The sequence below is a fragment of the Trichomycterus rosablanca genome, chromosome 21 (assembly GCF_030014385.1).
Source record: "Trichomycterus rosablanca isolate fTriRos1 chromosome 21, fTriRos1.hap1, whole genome shotgun sequence".
NCBI classification, from domain to species: Eukaryota; Metazoa; Chordata; class Actinopteri; order Siluriformes; family Trichomycteridae; genus Trichomycterus; species Trichomycterus rosablanca.
The window spans coordinates 14640863-14665471 of record NC_086008.1 but is presented as its reverse complement, the minus strand read 5'-3'; the positions used below and the strand labels follow the sequence as shown (position 1 = coordinate 14665471).

The 24609-nt window shown below is 41.5% G+C and overlaps 1 long non-coding RNA gene across 1 annotated transcript in view; it reads left to right on the top strand.

Moving 5' to 3' along the window:
- Positions 1-2151: 2151 nt before the first annotated feature.
- LOC134335512 (uncharacterized) overlaps positions 2152-24609 on the top strand; it is a 57123-nt gene continuing 34665 nt past the window's right edge. The window contains exon 1 of the long non-coding RNA XR_010015608.1: positions 2152-2242. This is a non-coding gene — a long non-coding RNA (uncharacterized LOC134335512). The remainder of the gene's footprint in view (positions 2243-24609) is intronic.

Sequence of the window (24609 nt, the reverse complement as noted above, 5' to 3'; positions counted from 1 at the left end):
ATAACAGAATACAGCAATATCCACGCTAATGTTCAGAGTGCTTACATATGTGCCCGGGTCCTTATAAAAAATGTATTGTCCTATCACAGCGATCACAGAATCTCTTCAAGATTTCATCTCGAGCACTTGATCATAATTAATTAGTATTTGTTTTTGGTATTTACCTCCTTCTTCGCCGTTCGTTCGAGCTCATTTGCATCGCCATTGAGCTTAAACATAATAGCCTAATGAGTCGTTAATGAGTTGCATGGTAATTATCATCAATTTCATAATTATATGTAGTGCCGGGGCATGAGGCTGGGTTTAGTGAGTGCCCGATTAACGTCCGTTCATTGACACCGCCGGAGAAATGTAAACAAACGGTCGTACAAGAGGCAAAGCTAAGAGCTCAGTGCTAATGTTAATGTTAGTCTGTAAAGCAGAGTCTGTTTTATTAATTACAAAGTCTGTTTTATGGAACCTGATGAACCTGAGATATTTCATGTTTTGTCTGCTCAACTTCATTTCATTTATTAATAAACATCCATTCCTGCATCTCAGGCCTGCAACACGTTCCAAAGAAAGTTGGGACAGTAAAGCATTTACCACTTTGTCATGTTGCCGTTCCCTTTCACCACACTTAAAAGACGTTTTGGCACCGAGGACACCAAGTGATTTAGTGTCCCATTCTTTCTGCAGGCAGGTCAGTCCAGTACCCATACCCACTTCTTCCGCAGCCATGCCTTTGTAATGTGTGCAGCATGTGGTTTTGCATTGTCTTGTTCCTGGAAAAGACGATGTCTTGAAGGCAGCACATGTTGCTCTAAGATCTCAATGTACTTTTCTGCATTAATGCTGCCATCACAGAAGTGTAAATGACCTTTACCAAGAGGACTGACACACCCCCATACCATGACAGACTCTGGCTTTTGGACTTGTTCCTGATAACAGTCTGGAAGGTCCTTTTCGCTTTTGGTCTGGAGCACAAAGACCAGGAATGCTGATTCATCTGACCACAATACACGTTTCTACTGTGTGATGGTCCATCCTAGATGCCTCAGAGCCCAGAGAAATCGACGCCGCTTCTGTACATGGTTACCATAAGGCTTCTGTTTTGCACAGTAAAGGTTTAAGTGGCATTTGTGCATGTGACTCTGTATTGTAGTGCTTGACAAAGGTTTGCCAAAGTAATCCCTCACCCATGTGGTTATATCAGCTGTTGTTGAGTGGCGGTTCTTGATGCAGTGCCGTCTGAAGGATCGAAGAATTCCTTCCGATTCCTTGAATGGTTTAATGATATTATGCACTGAAGAGGGAGAAATATGCAAATCCCTTCCAATCGTTCTTTGAGGTTCATTGTTTTTAAACATTTCAAAGTATCTGTTTGGAATCACATCATTATTACTAGGCCTAAATTGCCCCCGTCCCAACTTTTTTTGGAACGTGTTGCAGGCCTGAAATGCAGGAATGGATTTAGTTTATTAACAAATGAAATGAAGTTGACCAGACAAAACATGAAATGTAAATGTAAGGAACACTGCATTTTTATTTCATTTGCATATTCCATACTGTTTTGGGGTTGTATTTGTAAAATGTATAAAGTGTAAATTTCTTGTTTCTAATAATTTTTTTTTTTTTAATTCTATTTATTATAAAATTCTAAAAAAAATTTTTTTATATGTTAATATTTTGAATGTCTGTGTATTAAATACGTGTGGCGTAATTATCCGACGGCCCTTCCACGCCATATTGAAATGGCAGGTGCATGCTTACAAATTTGTGACTGTAAACAGCAACATCACCAGACTTTAAAAGTCCAAAATACACATAGCCCTTTCCGGAATACACATAGTCCCTCTGCCCCACCACCTCCCCCTCCTTTCCCCAGACACAATAATGTGGGCAAAGGTAAATAGCTAGATGTACTCTCCGTTCCACCCCCCCCCCCCCCCCCCCCCTCCCCTTTTTTAGCTCTTATTCACTCACCAGATGGTTCCATTGAGGGCAAAAAGAAAAAGAAGGGAAAAAAAATCACTCGCATGACTCGACTGTCCGCTCGCTCTATTTGCCTACTCCTGAGCGCCAGGGTCACGCTGGAGGCTTTAATGGTTATAAAACACCTGCTCGGCAAATCAAACAAACAAAACGCCGAGGGCTGGCTGAAAGCAAAATACCTATGTGATCAGGTTAGCGAGGGGAGGGCAGGCGGCGACGAGCGCTCCCGATGAGCCGGGAAGCGCCGGCAGATGTCTCACCTATAGAGGTAAGAGTATTTGACATCACCATAAAGAGGTGCACAATCAAGCCGAGCGCATAATAGCTAACTGAATATTTGTTTGAATCATGGGGGCTGATGATGATAAAAAAAGATCCTCAAAGAGACCAGATGGAGTGACGTGGGTCCACAAACAGAGTCCGGAGAACACATGGAATGTATTGAGCTATTTATGGAGTCTGTAGTTTGATTTATGGCTTTAGGAGGATCGAAGAACACAGGAATAAAAACAGATAATAATATAATCCTTCATTCAAATACACATATGCATCATACACCGATTAGCTCCACTTACCATAAAGAAGCACTTTGTAGTTCTACAGTTAGTGACTGTAGTCCATCTGTTTTTTACATGCTTTGTTAGCCCCCTTTCATGCTGTTCTTCAATAATCAGGACTCTACCAGGACCACCACAGAGCAGGTATTATTTGGGTGGTGGATCATTCTCAGCACTGCAGTGACACTGACATAGTGGTGGTGTGTTCGTGTGTGTTGTGCTGTGTTTTAAAACACCTCACTGTCACTGCTGGACTGACAATAGTCCACCAACCAAAAATATCAGGCCAACAGTGCCCCGTGGTCAGCGTCCTGTGACCACTGATGAAGGTCTAGAAGATGACCAACTCAAACAGCAGCAATAGATGATCGATCGTCTCTGACTTTACATCTACAAGGTGGACCAACTAGGTAGGAGTGTCTTATAGAGTGGACAGTAAGTGGACACGGTATTTAAAAACTCCAGCAGCGCTTCTGTGTCTGATCCACTCGTACCAGCACAACACACACTAACACACCACCACCATGTCAGTGTCACTGCAGAGCTGAGAATGATCCACCACCTAAATAATACCTGCTTTGTGGTGGTCCTGTGGGGGTCCTGTGGGGGTCCTGACCATTGAAGAACAGGGTAAAAGCAGGTTAAAAAAGTATGTAGAGAAACAGATGGACTACAGTCAGTAATTGTAGAACTACAAAGTGCTCCTATATGATAAGTGGAGCTGATAAAATGGACAGTGAGTGTAGAAACAAGGAGGTGGTTTTAATGTTATGGCTGATCGGTGTATATATAAAGAAGAGAATGCATTTATTTGTCATATATACATATACACGTGTACAGTACAATGCAATTCTTTTTCTGCATATTCCAGCTTGTTTGGAAGCAGGGGTCAGAGCGCAGGGTCAGCCATTGTACGGCACCCCTGGAGCAGACGGGGTTAAGGGCCTTGCTCAAGGGCCCAACAGTGGCTGCAATCTTCCGATTGATAGCCCAAAGCTCTACCCACTAGGCTACCTCTGTCCCCATAGTCAATTGTAACACAATACTATGCAGGCTACTGAGGGTTAGGGTCCCAACAGTGGCAACCTGACTATGGTGGGGCTTGAACTGACAACCATCTGATTACTAGCCCCGTACCTTAATTGCTTAACATGTACTGCACTATTATATCTTTAAAACTACCTGTATACTACTGCATATGATTGGACAGTTGCATGCATCCAGCATTTTTGCCACTGACCGTAAACCATGTGACCCTGAATAGAAAAAAAGCACTTACTAAAGATGAATAAATTACCAAGTTATTATTAAGTTGTAATTTAAGACATTACTCATTATTTATGACATAAACAAAAAAATATACACTAGACATTTATGATGCCATTGATCCATGTTTAGTGTGATTCCTTTACAAATTATAGGGCGTCATTATTATTATTAAAACATATTTTAGCATTATACACGTACCTATGTGGTATCTAAAGGACTGCCGAGCCGACTTGTGATTAAAACTCTCCGAGAGGGCTATGAATACATTAACAGGCCACCGATTTGCATGCAAGAAGTGTTTTCCTCCACCCCCTCCTTCCTTCCCAACTATTTTCCGCCGTTCCTCTCGTCTTCTACGTCTCAATCGTGTCCCGGTTCCCACCCCTTTTGTGTTCTCAGACAGAAAGTGATGGACATCCTTTCAGTGCCTGCGTGACCTCTGGTAATCCCGTTTCACGGCACGGCTCCCCCGCCGGAGCGAGCACAATGCCACTAGCCGTACCTCCTCCCAGTCGATATTCTGACAGACTTGATCGAGCAAATTAGTATGCTTTGGTAAGGGCATGACCAAAGACCTTTTCAACACCCCTGCAAATCAATATAAGGGCCAATGGATGGCGTGTGTAGTGCTTTTTTTGTTGTTTGGTCTAAAAGAAATGGAAACTGTTGCTGGGGTGGGTGGGGAAGACCAAGCGCAAGTAATAATAGGAAAAAAAGCCATGACTTGTAGTGGGAGAATTTTATTTGTCAGACTGGGATAATAAAGACCTGAAAATACACAGTAGGTGTTAAATCACTTATTAGGTGGCTGGCAGGCTTAACTTTGATGCAACAATTAGCACAAATATTCCACAGAATTAGCTGGGCTTTAAACATAACAATATACACTGATCAGCCATAACATTAAAACCACCTCACTGTCCATTTTATCAGCTCCACTTACCATATAGGAGCACTTTGTAGTTCTACAATGACTGACTGTAGTCCATCTGTTTCTCTGCATGCTTTGTTAGCCCCCTTTCATGCTGTTCTTCAATGGTCAGAACTCTCCCAGGACCACCTCAGAGCAGGTATTATTTAGGTGGTCTATCATTCTCAGCACTGCAGTGACACTGACATGGTGGTGATGTGTTAGTGTGTGTTGTGCTGGTATGAGTGGATCAGACATAGCAGCGCTGCTGGAGTTTTTAAACACCTCACTGTCACTGCTGGACTGAGAATCATCCACCAACCAAAAAAATCCAGCCAACAGCGCCCTGTGGGCAGCATCCTGTGACCACTGATGGTCTAGAAGAACTCGAACAGCAGCAACAGACGAGCGATCGTCTCTGACTTTACATCTACAAGGTGGACCAACTAGGTAGGAGTGTCTAATAGAGTGGACAGTGAGTGGACATGGTGTATATATATATATATATATAGAGAGAAAAAACTCCAGCAGCACTGCTGTGTCTGATCCACTCATACCAGAACAACACACTAACACACCACCACCATGTCAGTGTCACTGCAGTGCTCAGAATGATCCACCACCCAAATAATACCTGCTCTGTAGTGGTCCTGTGGGGGTCCTGACCATTGAAGAACAGGGTAAAAGCAGGCTAAAAAAGTATGTAGAGAAACAGTCAGTAATTGTAGAACTACAAAGTGCTCCTATATGGTAAGTGGAGCTGATAAAATGGACAGTGAGTGTAGAAACGAGGTGGTTTTAATGTTATGGCTGATCGGTGTATACTTTAATGCTAGCCTAGTTGATGCTAAAAATAGACTGGCATTAAACCTTATTTATTTGTTTTTGCCTTTTTTTACTTTGCTTTGGCCAAAGATCGTTTTTGAAGGGCTAAAAATAGCATCTTGTTGACTAACAACAGTTAGTTTTTTACAGTTTTTTTCAGTTAGTTAATTGTTTAGTCTAGCAGTTTGATGCCTTAGAAAATATAAAACCAGGTCTAGAAACTTCTCTACTGAACATTTTAACCTTAAATGATGACCTGACATGACTACTTGACTTAAATTAGTGTAGTACATGGTTTCCTTACTATTGAAATGCTATGTATTATGCAAAAAGCCATTTTTTGGTCAGTTTGTAAGTAACATAGCTATAGCTAAAAGCTAACAGAAGACTTAATTAGCCTAGCTTTTGCTTTAGAGTTTAAAAGCATTTACAAACAAATAGCTATTAGAGCTAAACTGCTAATCAAGGAGAAGGCTACATGGAAATACATAGTAGCCAAATCAATATTAGTGACTGGTGACTGTATCAGTTTGTGGGTAACATAGCTATTGCTAAAAGCTAACGGGAGAGTTAATTAGCCTAGCTTTTGCTTTAGAGATTTAGAGCATTTATAAACAAATAGCTATTAGAGCTAAACCGCTAAACAAGTAGGAGGCCACATGGAAATACATAACTATACTAGCCAAACCAATATTAGTGATTGGTGACTGTATTAGTGTATCAGTGATTAGTGACTGTATCAGTTTGTGGGTAACATAGCTTTAGCTAAAAGCTAACAGGAGAGTTAATTAGCCTAGCTTTTGCTTTGAGTTTTAGAGCATTTACAAACAAATAGCTATTAGAGCTAAACTGCTAAACAAGGAGGAGGCCAAATGGAAAAACATAACTATACTAGCCAAACCAATATTAGTAGCTGACATGAGAGGAAAAAACAGTAATTAGGAGCAAGCAAACAAAGTTTTTAATATTAAATTGACAGTAATGTCACTTTGTTGGTAAAATAGCTTTAGCTAAAAGCTAACAGGAAAGTTAATTAGCCTAGCTTTTGCTTTAGCTATATTTGTGCCATGTTTCTGCCAATACGTCCCCCTCCTGCTGCTAAGTAACGTTAATTACATTAGGCAAATGTAACCTAATAATGTAATAATAGCAACCTTGCATGCTAACAGGCTAGTCATTGTAAACTAATAAACAGCTAGAGGTACAAACAACCTATTATATATATTATATTATATTATGTTGTGAGTAATTTATTAGTTGCTAAACTATTAAATGGGGACTGTATCGGGTTGTGGGTAACATAGTTTTAGCTAAAAGCTAACAGGAGAGGTAATTAGCCTAGCTTTTGCTGTAGCTATCAGAGAACTGCTAAACAAAGAAGAGGCCACATGGAAATACATAACTATACTAGCCAAACCAATAAAACCCAGCTTTTAATTTTAAATTGACAGTAATGTCACTTTGTGGGTAACACAGCTTTAGCTAAAAGCTAACAGGAGAGTTAATTAGCCTAGCTTTTGCTGTAGCTATCAGAGAACTGCTAAACAAAGAAAAAGGCTACATGTAAATACATATACTAAAATATACTAGCCAAACCAATATTAGTGATTGGCAGAGAGGAAAAACAGTAATTAGGAGCAAGATCTCCCCCAAACAAAGCTAAAATATGCATTTCTCCCCACAGTAATTGCCTCCCACTTTTTTTCATCCGAAACCAAACACATTTGTGCCACGTTTCTGCCAATACGTCTCCCTCCTGCTACTAAGTAACGTTAATTACATCAGGCAAATGTAACCGACACAACCTTTTCAACATTACTACCAGGCTATAATTGTATATTTTTAAGTGTATTGCATGCATAATTTTACTTTGTGCAGTAAATAGCACTCTATCAATTATGCCACAGCTGCGTCGGCAGGGAGAACATTTCAGCGTTAATTAACCCTCGTATGAAGCACCGCTGCCGTGCTAACAACAGCAAAGTTCCTACTGCAAATCACGAAAATAGTCGCTCACGGTTTCGGCGTTTAATGTTGAGTTAGAACCCTGGTTAGGGCAACAGGAAATAGGAGGCAAAGGGTAAAGTAATACCATTATCTCTGGCATTTATTTCTTCAGACAGATACAAAAAAAATCATACTAGCTACCATGAAAGAACACGAAGATTTTAAAGTGATTTACACATAGAATCTTGAATCTTGGCCCTGATTGTACTTATTATACACTGATCAGCCATAACATTAAAACCACCCCCTTGTTTCTACACACATTGTCCATTTTATTGGCTTCGTTTACCACATAGAAGCAATTTGTAGTTCTACAATTACTGACTGTAGTCCATCTGTTTCTCTGCATGCTTTGTTAGCCCCCTTTCATGCTGTTCTTTAATGCTCAGGACCCCCACAGGACCACTACAGAGAAGTTATTATTTGGGTGGTGGATCATTCTTAGCACTGCAGTGACACTGGCATGGTGGTGGTGTGTTAGTGTGGATAAGACACAGCAATGCTGCTGGAGTTTTGAAACACCTCACTGTCACTGCTGGACTGAGAATAGTCCACCAACCTAAAATATCCAGCCAACAGTGCCTCGTGGGCAGCGTCCTGGGACCACTGATGAAGATCTCAAAGATGACCAACTCAAACAGCATCAATGGATGAGCGACTATCTCTGACTTTACATCTACAAGGTGGACCAACTAGGTAGGAGTGCCTAATAGAGTGGACAGTGAGTGGACACAGCTGTCATAGCAGCACAACACACACTAGCACACCATCACCATGTCAGTGACACTGCAGTGCTGAGAATGATCCACCACCTAAATAATACCTGCTCTGTGGTGGTCCTGACCATTGAAGAACAGGGTGAAAGCAGGCTAAAAAAAGTATGTAGAGAAATAGATGGACTACAGTCAGTAATTGTAGAACTACAAAGTGCTTGTATATGGTAAGTGGAGATGATAAAATGGACAGTGAGTGTAGAAACAAGGAGGTGGTTTTAATGTTATGACTGATTGGTGTATATCCCGGTTCCATAACATGATGCCCTCCCCTTATACTGTGGGTATAGTATAGTAAGTATTTTACTTTCATCTAATCAACTTTAGATCATGTGTCTGGAATTTTCTACAGTGGCTATAGTGGTTTCAGCAAGGATGCTTTAAGGCTGAACTCCCTACACTGAGTCTGAGCACCACTTTGTCACAACAGATAAATGCCACCTTTCTCTCAAGGATGACTGTATAAAGGGGCTCCTGGCTTCTTCTATAAACTCTTCACTGGCTTAATAAAGAATCAATAGCAGCACTCCAAAGCGGTGATGGAGTCTGGCTGGTTTAAAGGTTCCCTGCCCTCACTGAAGTCTCACTGTCTTAAGAGTAATGCTTACAGTGAAGATATACAGTATATATATATATATATATATATATACAGTGTATCACAAAAGTGAGTACACCCCTCACATTTCTGCAGATATTTAAGTATATCTTTTCATGGGACAACACTGACAAAATGACACTTTGACACAATGAAAAGTAGTCTGTGTGCAGCTTGTATAACAGTGTACATTTATTCTTCCCTCAAAATAACTCAATATACAGCCATTAATGTCTAAACCACCGGCAACAAAAGTGAGTACACCCCTAAATGCCCAAATTGAGCAATGCTTGTCATTTTCCCTCCAAAATGTCATGTGACTCGTTAGTGTTACTAGGTCTCAGGTGTGCATAGGGAGCAGGTGTGTTCAATTTAGTAGTACAGCTCTCACACTCTCTCATACTGGTCACTGAAAGTTCCAACATGGCACCTTATGGCAAAGAACTCTCTGAGGATCTTAAAAGACGAATTGTTGCGCTGCATGAAGATGGCCAAGGCTACAAGAAGATTGCCAACACCCTGAAACTGAGCTGCAGCACAGTGGCCAAGATCATCCAGCGTTTTAAAAGAGCAGGGTCCACTCAGAACAGACCTCGCGTTGGTCGTCCAAAGAAGCTGAGTGCACGTGCTCAGCGTCACATCCAACTGCTGTCTTTGAAAGATAGGCGCAGGAGTGCTGTCAGCATTGCTGCAGAGATTGAAAAGGTGGGGGGTCAGCCTGTCAGTGCTCAGACCATACGCCGCACACTACATCAAATTGGTCTGCATGGCTGTCAACCCCAGAAGGAAGCCTCTTCTGAAGTCTCTACACAAGAAAGCCCGCAAACAGTTTGCTGAAGACATGTCAACAAAAGACATGGATTTCTGGAACCATGTCCTATGGTCTGATGAGACCAAGATTAATTTGTTTGGTTCAGATGGTCTCAAGCATGTGTGGCGGCAATCAGGTGAGGAGTACAAAGATAAGTGTGTCATGCCTACAGTCAAGCTTGGTGGTGGGAATGCCATGGTCTGGGGCTGCATGAGTGCAGCAGGTGTTGGGGAGTTACATTTCATTGAGGGACACATGAACTCCAATATGTACTGTGAAATACTGAAGCAGAGCATGATCCCCTCCCTCCGGAAACTGGGTCGCAGGGCAGTGTTCCAGCATGATAATGACCCCAAACACAACTCTAAGACGACCACTGCTTTATTGAAGAGGCTGAGGGTAAAGGTGATGGACTGGCCAAGCATGTCTCCAGACCTAAACCCAATAGAACATCTTTGGGGCATCCTCAAGCGGAAGGTGGAGGAGCGCAAAGTCTCGAATATCCGCCAGCTCCATGATGTCGTCATGGAGGAGTGGAAAAGCATTCCAGTGGCAACCTGTGAAGCTCTGGTAAACTCCATGCCCAGGAGAGTTAAGGCAGTTCTGGGAAATAATGGTGGCCACACAAAATATTGACACTTCAGGAACAATAAGACACATCGGTGCTGATGAAGTTTTTACACCTCACTGTCACTGCTGGACTGAGAATAGTCCACCAAACAAAAATATCCAGCCAACAGCGCCCCGTGGGCAGCGTCCTGTGACCACTGATGAAGATCTCAAAGATGACCAACTCAAACAGCGGCAATAGATGAGCGATCGTCTCTGACCTAACATCTACAAGGTGGACAAACTAGGTAGGAGTGTCTAATAGAGTGGACAGTGAGTGGACACGGTATTTAAAAACTCCAGCAGCGCTGCTGTGTCTGATCCACTCGTACCAGCACAACACACACTAACACACCACCACCATGTCAGTGTCACTGCAGTGCTGAGAATGATCCACCACCTAAATAATACCTGCTCTGTAGTGTTCCTGGGAGAGTCCTGACCATTGAAGAACAGCATGAAAGGGGGCTAACAAAGCATGCAGAGAAACAGATGGACTACAGTCAGTAATTGTAGAACTACAAAGTGCTTCTATATGGTAAGTGGAGCTGATAAAATGGACAGTGAGTGTAGAAACAAGGAGGTGGTTTTATTGTTATGGCTGATCGGTGTATATGTTTAGTCCGGTTCTTTCCCACCCAGAAGACTAGCGACCAATTTTATCTGCAGCAGGGGCACTGCCAATTGCGCCGGCTAGGGGCGCCCAGCCTACCGGTAGCAGAGCTGAAATGTCAGTGGAATTGGTATGCTGAATGCAAACCCAAAATAAAAACTGTCACTGGTGGTCTTGGATGTTTATACCCCACTGTATGTCCATTTTTGACCAAACACCCCCTATAGCAGATGATACATCTTGCAAGTTGTTAAGTTGTTTGTTTTGCTGCTTCTTTTGATTCCCAACATGCCTTGGTTGATTTATGTTGACATTTGTGATGAGTTCAGAACCAAGGTTTCCCTCTGATTGTCCATGCAGATCACGTTTGTTCAAGCAATGCTAGGTCAGGTTCTATCAGTGACTTTCACAGCTTCCCTTAGCTGTTTTTTTTCTTGGCATTGCAGAAGTGGAAATGACAAACTAAAAGTGCTTTTATTTCTCTGACTTCACCTGATCTGTAGGTGTAAATTAGCTTTATTTTTAGATCCTTAGCTGCTTAAAAGAGCACATGGTCACTAAATGCTAGCACAAGGTTTAAAGAGCCTGAGAATGTCTGGAATCTGGAATTCCTACTGGCGATTCTCAAAATGCCTACAATGTTTGATGTATTTTGCATACATCTTGCAAATGTGTTGTTTTATAGATTAATTTATTTAATTACACATAGCCAAAACCAACACTGGTCTTAGAAATGTGCCTCCACATTGTACGTTTTTGGGTCTTTTGCTGAATAATGTGAAAGGCAGTCTGCCACTGATGAGAGGCACTGGAGTTTTATATGTGCTGGTGTCAAGGGTCAAGCATCTATTGTTTACAGAGAGAGTGACAGCATTCACCCGGTACCATCAGACTAAATAGCACTCAGCATTCAACTAGGCAGACATCCATCCATCCATCAATCCATCCTTCAATATCTATCTATTATCCGTTCGTCCATCCGTCCATCCGTCCATCTATCCATCCATTCATCTAGGTACCCACCCATTAATATCCATCTATCAATCCATTTGTCTACCCATCCATCCATCCATCCATATATCTTTATAGCTATCCATCCATCCATCCATTCATCCATATATCTTTATAGCTATCCATCCATCCATCCATCCATCCATTCATCCATATATCTTTATAGCTATCCATCCATCCATCCATCCATATATCTTCATAGCTATCCATCCATCCATCCATCCATTCATCCATATATCTTTATAGCTATCCATCCATCCATCCATCCATCCATCCATATATCTTTATAGCTATCCATCCATCCATCCATCCATCCATCCATCCATTCATCCATATATCTTTATAGCTATCCATCCATCCATCCATCCATATATCTTTATAGCTATCCATCCATCATCCATATATCTTTATAGCTATCCATCCATCCATCCATATATCTTTATAGCTATCCATCCATCCATCCATCCATCCATCCATCCATCCATCGATCCATATATCTTTATAGCTATCCATCCATCCATCCATCTATCCATCCATATATCTTTATAGCTATCCATCCATCCATCCATATATCTTTATAGCTATCCATCCATCCATCCATCCATCCATCCATCCATCCATCCATATATCTTTATAGCTATCCATCCAGCCATCAATCTGTCTGTCCGTCTGTCTGTCCGTCCGTCCGTCCGTCCATCCATCTTACTATCTAGCTACCCGTCCATTCATATTAATCCATACCTGTCTTTCCATCTGTTTGTCTGTCCGTATATCCTATCGGTCTGTGCGTCCATCCATCAACATTTGTCCATCCATCAATATCTGTCCATCCATTCATCTGTCCATTCATCCATATATCTTTATAGCTATCCATCCATCCATCCATCCATCCATCCATATATCTTTATAGCTATCCATCCATCCATCCATCCATCCATCCATCCATTCATCCGTCCATTCATCCATATATCTTTATAGCTATCCATCCATCCATCCATCCATCCATCCATCCATATATCTTTATAGCTATCCATCCATCCATCCATCCATCCATTCATTCATCCATATATCTTTATAGCTATCCATCCATCCATTCATCCATCCATTCATCCATATATCTTTATAGCTATCCATCCATCATCCATATATCTTTATAGCTATCCATCCATCCATCCATCCATCCATATATCTTTATAGCTATCCATCCATCCATCCATCCATCCATCCATCCATCCATCTTTATAGCTATCCATCCATCCATCCATCCATATATCTTTATAGCTATCCATCCATCCATATATCTTTATAGCTATCCATCCATCCATCCATCCATCCATCCATATATCTTTATAGCTATCCATCCATCCATCCATATATCTTTATAGCTATCCATCCAGCCATCAATCTGTCTGTCCGTCTGTCTGTCCGTCCGTCCGTCCATCCATCTTACTATCTAGCTACCCATCCATTCATATTAATCCATACCTGTCTTTCCATCTGTTTGTCTGTCCGTATATCCTATCGGTCTGTGCGTCCATCCATCAACATTTGTCCATCCATCAATATCTGTCCATCCATTCATCTGTCCATCCCTCTAGCTACCCATCCATTCATATTCATCCATATCTGTCTATACAACAGTCTGTCTGTCTGTATATCCATCCATCCATCTGTCTGTATATCCATCTATATCTCTGTCTGTCTTTGTCCACCCATCTATCTCTATCTATCTGTCCATCCATCTATTCATCCAATCATATCCATCCATATCTGTCTTTACATCTGTCTGTCTGTATATCCATCCATCTCTGTCTGCCTGTCTGTCTGTGCGTCCATCCGTCTATCTGTCTGTCTGTTTGTCCGTCCGTCCATCCATCTGTCCATCCATCAATATCCATCTATCAATATCCATCCATTCACCTAGCTACCTACCCAACCTTCATCCATCCATCCATCCATCTATCTATCCATCCATTTATATTCATCCATCTATCTATCTGTCTGTCTGTTTGTCTGTTCGTCTGTCCATACATCCATCTATCCATTCATATATATCAATCTATTCATCTATTAATATCCATCCATCATTCTGTCTGTCCATCCATCCATCCATCAATATCTGTCTATTATCTGTCTGTCCATCCATCCATCCATCCATCCATTCGTCTGTCTGTTTGTCCATCCATCCATCCATCCTTCTCCAATATACGTATATGTACCATCTATTCATATCTATCTATCTATCTATCTATCTATCTATCTATCTATCTATCTATCTATCTATCTATCTATCTATCTATCTGTCTGTCTGTCTGCCCGTCCGTCTGCCCATCAGTTTTAATCTATCTGTCCATTCATCAATATCCATCCCTCCATCCATCTTTCTATCTAGCTACCCATCCATTCATATTGTATCCACCCATATCTGTCTATCCATCGGTCTGTCTGTATATCCCTCCATCCATTAATTTCAATTTCTATCTAGCTACCTATCCATCCACCTCCACCTACATGTCCATCCATCAATATCCATCCATCAATATCCATCCATCCATCCATCCATCCGTCCATCCCTATCTATTTGTCCATCCATCAATATCCATCCTTCATCCATCTAGCTAGCTACCCATTCATTCATCTCTGTTGAGTACTATAAGCTTACATTGCCACACTGAGGTGACTCTTCAGGCTCTGCCGGATATACTGCAGGTACTTTGCTTCCAAATTCTGCTCTTTAAGTTCTTACAAAGCAAGCTATTGTGTGTGGTCATCACCATAATTTGGACCAAGTCAATACTGATCTATAAAATGAGCACTGCCGCCATGGGACACAATTGTCCTTAAATTGTCTCTGAGGGGATCCAACAAAAGACGGCAAATCGTGACCGTTCAGAATACTCAAGATACAAATCGAGGAATATTTTGTGTCTATTATTAGCACATGAGATAACTACTGTATGTTTTGTTTAGTGTTGGCCATCATTCTGCTTTGGCAAATTTGTTTTAGCACTGGAGGGAAATTAGTGTTAGAATGGTTTGATTACTGGTATTTTGTGTGGTCTTGATGCTGAATGTTAGCAAAGCGTCATTTAGCAAAACACACCGTACTACTTTTTGAGACAAGGCTAATTACAAAGGTTCTTGTTTTCCTTCTTATTTTATTTATTTATTTAATTCATGTTTGGCCAGTCACAACAGATCGATACAACATGGCATCCTATCATTGTGAGGACACAGCTTGTCTTACAACCAGTTTGATCAATATCATTTTTTTTGCACTGATTGTCTACTAATGACAAATGACACAGACAAAAATAATAATAATAATTATATATATATATATATATATATATATATATATATATATATATATATATATATAGATCAGCCATAAGATTAAAACCACCTCCTTGTTTCTACACTCACTGTCCATTTTATCAGCTCCACTTACTATATAGAAGCACTTTGTAGTTCTACAATTACTGACTGTAGTCCATCTGTTTCTCTGTATGCTTTGTTAGCCCCCTTTCATGCTGTTCTTCAATGGTCAGGACCCCCACAGGACCACTACAGAGCAGGTATTATTTAGGTGGTGGATCATTCTCAGCACTGCAGTGACACTGACATGGTGGTGGTGTGTTAGTGTGTGTTGTGCTGGTATGATTGGATAAGACACAGCAGCGCTGCTGGAGTTTTTAAACACCTCACTGTCACTGCTGGACTGAGAATAGTCCACCAACCTAAAATATCCAGCCAACAGCGCCCCGTGTGCAGAGTCCTGTGACCACTGATGAAGGTCTAGAAGATGACCAACTCAAACAGCAGCAATAGATGAGCGATCGTCTCTGACTTTACATCTACAAGGTGGACCAACTAGGTAGGAGTGTCTAATAGAGTGGACAGTGAGTGGACACGGCATTTAAAAACTCCAGCAGTGCTGGTGTACAACCTTTTACAGACCAACAGAAGAGCCACTGTGGCTTGAATTGGGGATCTTTTTAATCCTAATGACGGGATCAGTGTGTCCCAACCTAGAGTACGTCAAATCCTTGAGTGAACGGGGCTGTGTGGTCTAACTCCTGTCTACCATTGATAGCTTGACATCAGAGACAGATCCTGTATTTGAGATGGCTTTAGGATGCGCTGTAGAAGGATCCACCTCACAACCTGCTGGTAATGTCCTTGTACCAGATGACACAGTCCTAAAGTCCATGTCTCGGGGGTCAAAGCTGTTTTGACAACATACTATGCGGGTGGTGCTAATGTTTTGGCTCATCGGTGTACATGCTACGTATGTTGTCAAGTGCTTTGTTTATTAGATTCACAAATGTACGTACCTTACAACTGAAAAAAAATCCCCCCTTCCCATAAAAAAGGAAACAGTGGCAACACCAGTACCCCTCCCTCCATAGTCCCGTTCTCAGTATTTGCTTAAAGCCGTGTTAGAAAAAAAGCAAAAGAAAAAATTAAGTGGAGGGGCACTGACCCCAGGTCCACTTTGCCATGCTGCCTGATGGTGAATACAGTTGCCCAGCAGGATTCACAGGCACCTGGCTAGATGACCCATGTTCAAGCCCCCTAAGCCATCTGGGGGTAATTACTACTAGGTAGTTTTTTTTTTAAAGGACCAGATGGGACCACGACACTAGGGTATGGAGGAAAAGGAGGAGGGGGGTGGAGGAGAGATAACTGGTGGGCCGGGTGGAGAGCAGGGGGAAGAGAGATGGGAGAACGGGGCCTTAGAAGAGTCCCTACACCACCCTGTCATTTACAACATAATTCCATTCAATGATACACTTAATCCTCCCACCAGTTAGGGGCCCTTACAGAGTGTCACCGGCGCTGCTCCTTTTATGTAAATTCAGCTGCTCTTGCGGGGATAAAAAAGGAACGTGAAATGTAAAGACAAGAGGGTCCCTAAGGAGGTCGGGAGGAGGAATTATTCACTCTCAAATGGTTTCCGCCGCTGCGAGTGCTGTAACATATTTACCTACTGGTGTCTTTCTCCTCTCGCCTCTTGAAGCAAAGAGGGCTATTTGTTCAGAGCGAGACGGAGACAGGAAGTGAGAGGGGAGAGGGACCCAAGCGGGCGAGGTCAGCCTCACGGGGGTGAAGCTGCATCAGCTGAGGTCGGCCGGGCCACCTGTTAGAGAGATGCACTTGTCTCTTCTTTTTTACGCTCTGCGCTGCTCAGCCGGTCCTCCCTTCAAATTAAATTAACTAGTAAAATGCTAATCTCAGGGGGTTACACAATCAGATTCCCTCGATTCTAATAAGGTTATTTTGGTAACAGGGGAAGGCAGGGTTGGCAGATCGGGGGGAAATGCTTGTATGGCTAATATGTTTTGTTGACAATTCTAAAAGTTTTTATTCTTGGTAAATCAGTTGATCAAAATTGTTGATCATGTGAAGTATGACCCAAATGACCTTGAAAAAATTACCAGCCTCAAATAACCAGCATTTTTAATTATTATATATTTATATGATCAGGAGTTATTTATGCAGTAATAAGATTTCCATCTATCTATCTATCTATACACACATACATACAGTATATAGTACACCGATCAGGCATAACATTATAATCACTGACAGGTGAAGTGAACAACACTGATTATCTCTTCATCACAGCACCTGTTAGTGGGTGGGATATATTACGCAGCAAGTGAACATTTTATCCTCAAAGTTGATGTGTTAAAAGCAGGAAAAATTGACAAGCTTAACTATTTGCGTGAGTTTGACAAGGGCCAAATTGTGATGGCTCCAAAACTGCAGCTCTTGTGGGGTGTTCCCGGTCTGCAGTGGTCAGAATCTATCAAAAGCAAGCAAGGAACAGTGGTAAACCGGCGACAGGGTCATGGGCGGCCAAAGCTCACTGATGCCCGTGTGGTCCGCGGAATCCAACAGACGAGCTACTGTAGCTCAAATTGCTGAAGAAGTTAATGCTGGTTCTGTAGAAAGGTGTCAGAATACACAGTGCATCACAGTTTGTTGTGTATGGGGCTGCATAGCCGCGGACCAGTCAGGGTGCCCATGCTGACCCATGTCTACCGCCGAAAGCGCCAACAATGGGCACATGAGCATCGGAACTGGACCACGGAGCAATGACACAAGGTGGCCTGGTCTGATGAATCACGTTTTCTTTTACATTACATTTTTTCTGGATTGTTTCACCATGGATATGCCACTCATACTACGTTTTACTAAGTTTTACTGCTACCTTGCTTTATAAGTGAAAGTTTGCACATGATTTGTGAGGAAGGATGGATTTTTTTTTTGGAGATTTTCAAAAGCAGTGGTAATATCTTGTGTATAGTTGACCCATGGCCATTGTCTTTAGTCACAGCCACTCCCTAACTTTTGTTACTCAGTCAGCATTTTTGTTGGTTTCACATTATTTGTTCTAACGATACTTAAGGGCTATTTATAAACACTGAATGTTGTTTCTTTCGGAAGCCAGGGTCGACATTATATTATGAGAAAGCCGAATGGCATTTGGGCATTTCAAAGTGCACATTAATAAATGTTACGAATGCTGATGCTTTTATTTTTGTGTATTGATGAGTTTGAAGAATTTGCCAGTCAGCAAACTGGTTTCTGTCAATTGCTACTGGGTGGGAATGTAACACCAGTGTTTTGGTAACTCAGTTTAAATTCTTTGTATGTCGACATTTCTGATAATTAAAGACACACAAATGCCACGTGCTGCTTATTAAAGCCTCGCGATACGAAAACAAACAAACAAACATAAAACATCGGACTAATTTGTGTAGCGATTTATCATCGCGTATGCTCTCGGAGCTTGTAAATTGGCATTATTAAAAGAAAGAATGGCTGGGGGAGGGGGCTCAGAGAAAGCAAGAGAGTCTGAATGACAAAGAGAGAGCGAGACTCACGGCGGCCCACTGCTGACCCCCCGCAGCGGGCTAGCCTGTGCTCTCTACAGATCCTAATTCAATTAGATTCTAACCTTTGCTGTATAATTTAGCGCCCTCTCTCTGTCTGCGCCATTTGTCTTCGGATGATGAATATTTCATTGTTTTTCGAGCTTCCTTCTAAAAAGCCAGCCATAAATGAATATCCACTAACAGCTCTTCTGTTCTCATCTCTCTCTCTCTGTATCTATCTATCTATCTGGCTCGTTCATTCTCTCTCATCGACGAACATAATGCCCCCGTGTAGTGCGGAGTGCCTTAAACAAGACTTTTATATGAAAATCAGGGCAGCATGATGAAAGGCACGAAACGCAACAATGTGGCCCCTAAATTGTCCTTTGTTACCGGGAAATTGTTGCATTAAGCAAATTTATGGAAATGCCTCCGGTTCTGCTCTTCGTGGTGAACTTGTAGGTGCAGGAATAGCTGTCTGACAAGAAATATACAAAATAAATCATGTTTTATCTGCTCAACTTCATTTCATTTATTAATAAACATCCATTCCTGCGTTTCAGGCCTGCAACACATTCCAAAAAAAGTTGGGACGGAGCAGAGATGATCAGAGGATCTCCAGTTTGTCAACGAATGTTTGAGAAAATGATTGAAATGTTTCAAAACAATGTACCTCAAAGAAAGATTGGAAGGGATTTGAAGGGATATTTCTCCCTCTACAGTGCATAATATCATTAAACCATTCAAGAAATCAGGAGGAATTTTAGTGCGTTAAGACCAAGGGCGCAAGCTTATTCTGAACGCTTGTGATCTTCCATCCCTCAGACAGCACTGCATCAAGAACCACCACTCAACAATATCTGACAACCACATGGGCGAGGGATTACTTTCTCAAACCTTTGTCAAGCACTACAATACAGAGTATAAATACCACTTAAAACTTTACTGTGCAAAAAAGAAGCCTTATGTTAACCATGTCCAGAAGCGGCGTTGACTTCTCCGGGCTCGGAGGCATCTAGGATGGACCATCACACAGTGGAAACGTGTATTGTGGTCAGATGAATCAGCATTCCAGGTCTTTTTTTTGAAAAAAATGGATACCGTGTGCTTAGGACCAAAGACGAAAAGGACCATCCAGACTGTTATTAGGAATAAGTCCAAAAGCCAGGGTCTGTCATGGTATGGGGGTGTGTCAGTGCCCTTGGCAAAGGTTATTTACATTTCTGTGATGCAGCATTATTGCAGAAAAGTACATTGAGATCTTAGAGCAACCTGTGTTTCCTTCAGAACGTCATCTGTTCCAGGGTAGACAATGCAAAACCACATGCTGCACACATTACAAAGGTGTAGCTGCGGAAGAAGAGGGTACAGGTACCGGACTGGACTGCCTGCCTGCCTCCAATAGAGAATGTGTGGAGAATTTTGAAATGAAAAATGCAACGACGACCCCGTACTGTTGCACATTTTAAAACGTCTTTTAAGTGTGGTGAAAAGGAATGGCAGCATTACAAAGTGGTCAATGCTTTACTGTACCAACTTTTTTTGGAATGTGGAGCAGGCCTGAAATGCAGGAATGGATGTTTATTAACAAATAAAATTAAGTTGAGCAGACAGAACATAAAATGTCTCAGGTTCATCCTGTCTGCAATCAAATAAAAGTCAAAAGTAAATGTAATGAACACTGCGTTTTTATTTTATTCGCATTTTTCATACTGTTCCAACTTTTTCTGATTTAAGGTTGTATATAAATTCTCAAATGACTCTCAGCGGGGGGTTCTACGTACACAGCCAGCGTGATAAATCAGAACACGCTGAGTTCAGAGCAAGACAAAGCACTCGAGGTTAAGAGCTAACCGGTCCAGATGGCAACAGTTTGAGCTCTGGGAAAGCTGGGGTCACTAACAAGCCTGCTAGCATGTCAGAGCGCTAAGGAGGACAATGAGTGAGGCGCTGGAGGGCCTGGGGCTTCGGGAGGTTTAGGGGGGTTTTGGGACACGACAGAAGTCGTCGACCGGCCCCCTAGAACGTATATCCCAGATTGGGAGGTGGAGAAGGCACTACTGTCATGCCTATAGCCTTAGGGGGTAATAGATTTGTGTAAACACCCGGTACGTTTGTTCGGAGAGGGTAAACAAGTACTCGAGCGCATGTGGTTTTGTTTTTAATTTGCTATGTTTGCCGTGCATATAGCCACTTCAAATGTACACACGTATTGCTTCTTTCAGTACTTCAATTTTGTCAAAAAAAATTGCAGAAGTACAGCCCTAAACAGGACAGACTCTCCACTGTGTTTCACTGAAGGCCGCAAGCACTTATATAAATGTATATATATATACAGTGTATCACAAAAGTGAGTACACCCCTCACATTTCTGCAGATATTTTATTATATCTTTTCATGGGACAACACCATAGAAATAAAACTTGGATATAACTTAGAGTAGTCAGTGTACAACTTGTATAGCAGTGTAGATTTACTGTCTTCTGAAAATAACTCAACACACAGCCATTAATGTCTAAATGGCTGGCAACATAAGTGAGTACACCCCACAGTGAACATGTCCAAATTGTGCCCAAAGTGTCAATATTTTGTGTGACCACCATTATTATCCAGCACTGCCTTAACCCTCCTGGGCATGGAATTCACCAGAGCTGCACAGGTTGCTACTGGAATCCTCTTCCACTCCTCCATGATGACGGAGCTGGTGGATGTTAGACACCTTGATCTCCTCCACCTTCCACTTGAGGATGCGCCACAGGTGCTCAATTGGGTTTAGTCCATCACCTTTACCTTCAGCTTCCTCAGCAAGGCAGTTGTCATCTTGGAGGTTGTGTTTGGGTCGTTATCCTGTTGGAAAACTGCCATGAGGCCCAGTTTTCGAAGGGAGGGGATCATGCTCTGTTTTAGAATGTCACAGTACATGTTGGAATTCATGTTTCCCTCAATGAACTGCAGCTCCCCAGTGCCAGCAACACTCATGCAGCCCAAGACCATGATGCTACCACCACCATGCTTGACTGTAGGCAAGATACATTTGTCTTGGCACTTCTCACCAGGGCGCCGCCACACATGCTGGACACCATCTGAGCCAAACAAGTTCATCTTGGTCTCGTCAGACCACAGGGCATTCCAGTAATCCATGTTCTTGGACTGCTTGTCTTCAGCAAACTGTTTGCTGGCTTTCTTGTGCGTCAGCTTCCTTCTGGGATGACGACCATGCAGACCGAGTTGATGCAGTGTGCGGCGTATGGTCTGAGCACTGACAGGCTAGTGTTAAATGACTATCCAGAGCCAAGACCAGGCAGCAGACTAACAGGCCTAACCGACTGTCTGCGAGTCGCCATCGGACGTCACCCGGAATCCTTAGGTCACAAACCATTGAGACTGTGTCTGTTTACCGTGGCAGGTGTAAGCCAAAACAAAATCAAAAAGTATGTCATAATAACTTAATTAAAATTAATCAAATGAGCATCATGAAAACCATAGTAAAGCTAAACTAAAGTTAGGACTTCTAAACATCAGGTCACTTGCATGCAAAACAGTAATTGTAAATGAAATAATTACAGATAATAGTCTTAGTGCACTTTGTTTAACTGAGACCTGGGCTAGACCTGATGAGTATCTAGGTTTAAATGAAGCATCTCCTCCGGGTTACAGTTATGAACATAAGCCACGTCTTAGTGGTCGTGGTGGAGGAATAGCCGCAATTTATGACAAGGACATAGGTCTCACTGTAAAATCAACTCCCATAACAAACTCGTTTGAAGTTCTTATCTCTGACATAACCAATAATTGTTCATCTGATAAAACTAGTATGTTTAAGCTGGTTACTGTTTATCGACCCCCTGGTCCTTACTCAGAATTTCTTAACGAATTTGCCGATTTTCTTTCTAAATTAGTTTTATCAACTAAGAAAGCTTTAATTGTTGGTGACTTTAATATCCATTATGAGGATAAATGTAATCCACTCAAAACTGCGTTTGATTCTATTTTAGAATCTTTAGGCATCACCCAAAATGTAACAGGACCCACTCACCGCTGTAAACATACCTTAGATTTAATACTTACTTATGGTATAAACATAGACAACCTGGAAATTGTACCACAGAATGACTTAATCTCTGATCACTCTCTACTAATTTATGAAGTGTCCCTGTCCAATAATATACAGCAACCGCATCGTTTTAAATGTAAGCGCACTATTACATCTGCAACTGCAGCAGCGTTCATAAACTGCCTACCAGAATTACCAAATATACCAGCATCAGAACCTAAAGAACTAGATCAGGCAACTCAAAACCTAGAGACTGTATTGCGCACAACCTTAGATAACGTAGCCCCACTCAAAACTAAACTGATTAGGGAGAAAAAACTTGCTCCTTGGTACAATGACCACACATGCGCACTTAAACAAGCAGCACGAAAATTAGAACGCAAGTGGCGTCACACTACACTAGAAGTGTATAAGATTGCTTGGAAAGATGCTCTAACTGAGTATAAACATGCACTTATAAAAGCTAAATCTTTATATTATTCATCCCTAATAGAGAAAAATAAAAACAATCCCAGATTCCTTTTTGAGACAGTGTCCAAATTAACTAAAAACGTTAATGAAACTGAATCTAATATATCGCCTGACTGTACCAGCGATGATTTTGTAAAATTCTTTAATGACAAGATAGAAAAAATATGACTTCAGAGTCAGAGTGTGTCACCTGCCAATGTTAAGTATGGACTCACTCCGAGCAGCATTGGTGATAACAGTGGTGATAATAGTAACGAGTTAATCCAACTAAATTCCTTTAATCCAATCTCCCAAAATGAACTAACTGTGTTGATTAAATCATCGAAGTCATCATCGTGTATACTCGATCCTGTTCCAACTCGTTTACTTAAAGATTTACTCCCAGCTATTGTAGAGCCCCTGCTTACATTAATCAATGCATCCCTTAGCCTTGGATATGTACCTAAATTGTTTAAAAGTGCTGTTATTAAACCACTGATTAAAAAACCTAATCTTGATCCACATGTACTAGCTAATTATAGGCCAATTTCAAACCTTCCTTTTGTCTCTAAGATATTAGAAAAAGTAGTTTCCAAACAGTTATGTTCTTATTTGAATGAAAATTGTATTCATGAAAAATTTCAATCAGGATTTAGACCCAATCATATTACCGAAACCGCATTAATTAGAGTAGTTAACGAGTTGTTAATGTCTTCTGATAATGGATGTGTCTCTTTTCTTGTTCTATTAGATCTTAGCGCAGCGTTTGATACGGTCGATCATAACATTTTACTGGAGAGGCTAGAAAATACAGTAGGTGTTAAAGGACTCGCACTCTCTTGGTTTAAATCATATCTGACTGACCGCTCTCAATTCGTTTATGTAAATAATAAATGCTCGGAAACTACAAAAGTAAAGTATGGTGTTCCACAGGGGTCGGTACTGGGACCGCTATTATTTACACTCTATATGCTTCCACTAGGTGAAATTATTCATAAACATGACATAAACTTTCACTGCTATGCAGATGACACACAGCTGTATATATCAGCCAAACCAAATGATACTGACACAATCAGTAAGATAGAAGATTGTGTAAACGACATAAAAAACTGGATGTCGTGTAATTTTCTTTTACTTAATTCAGATAAAACAGAGGTTTTACTTGTTGGCTCTAAAGCTGCAAGAGACAAGTTGTCTAACCTGGTGCTAAACTTAAACACGTTCTCTGTTACTCCCAGCCCAGATGTAAAAAACGTAGGTG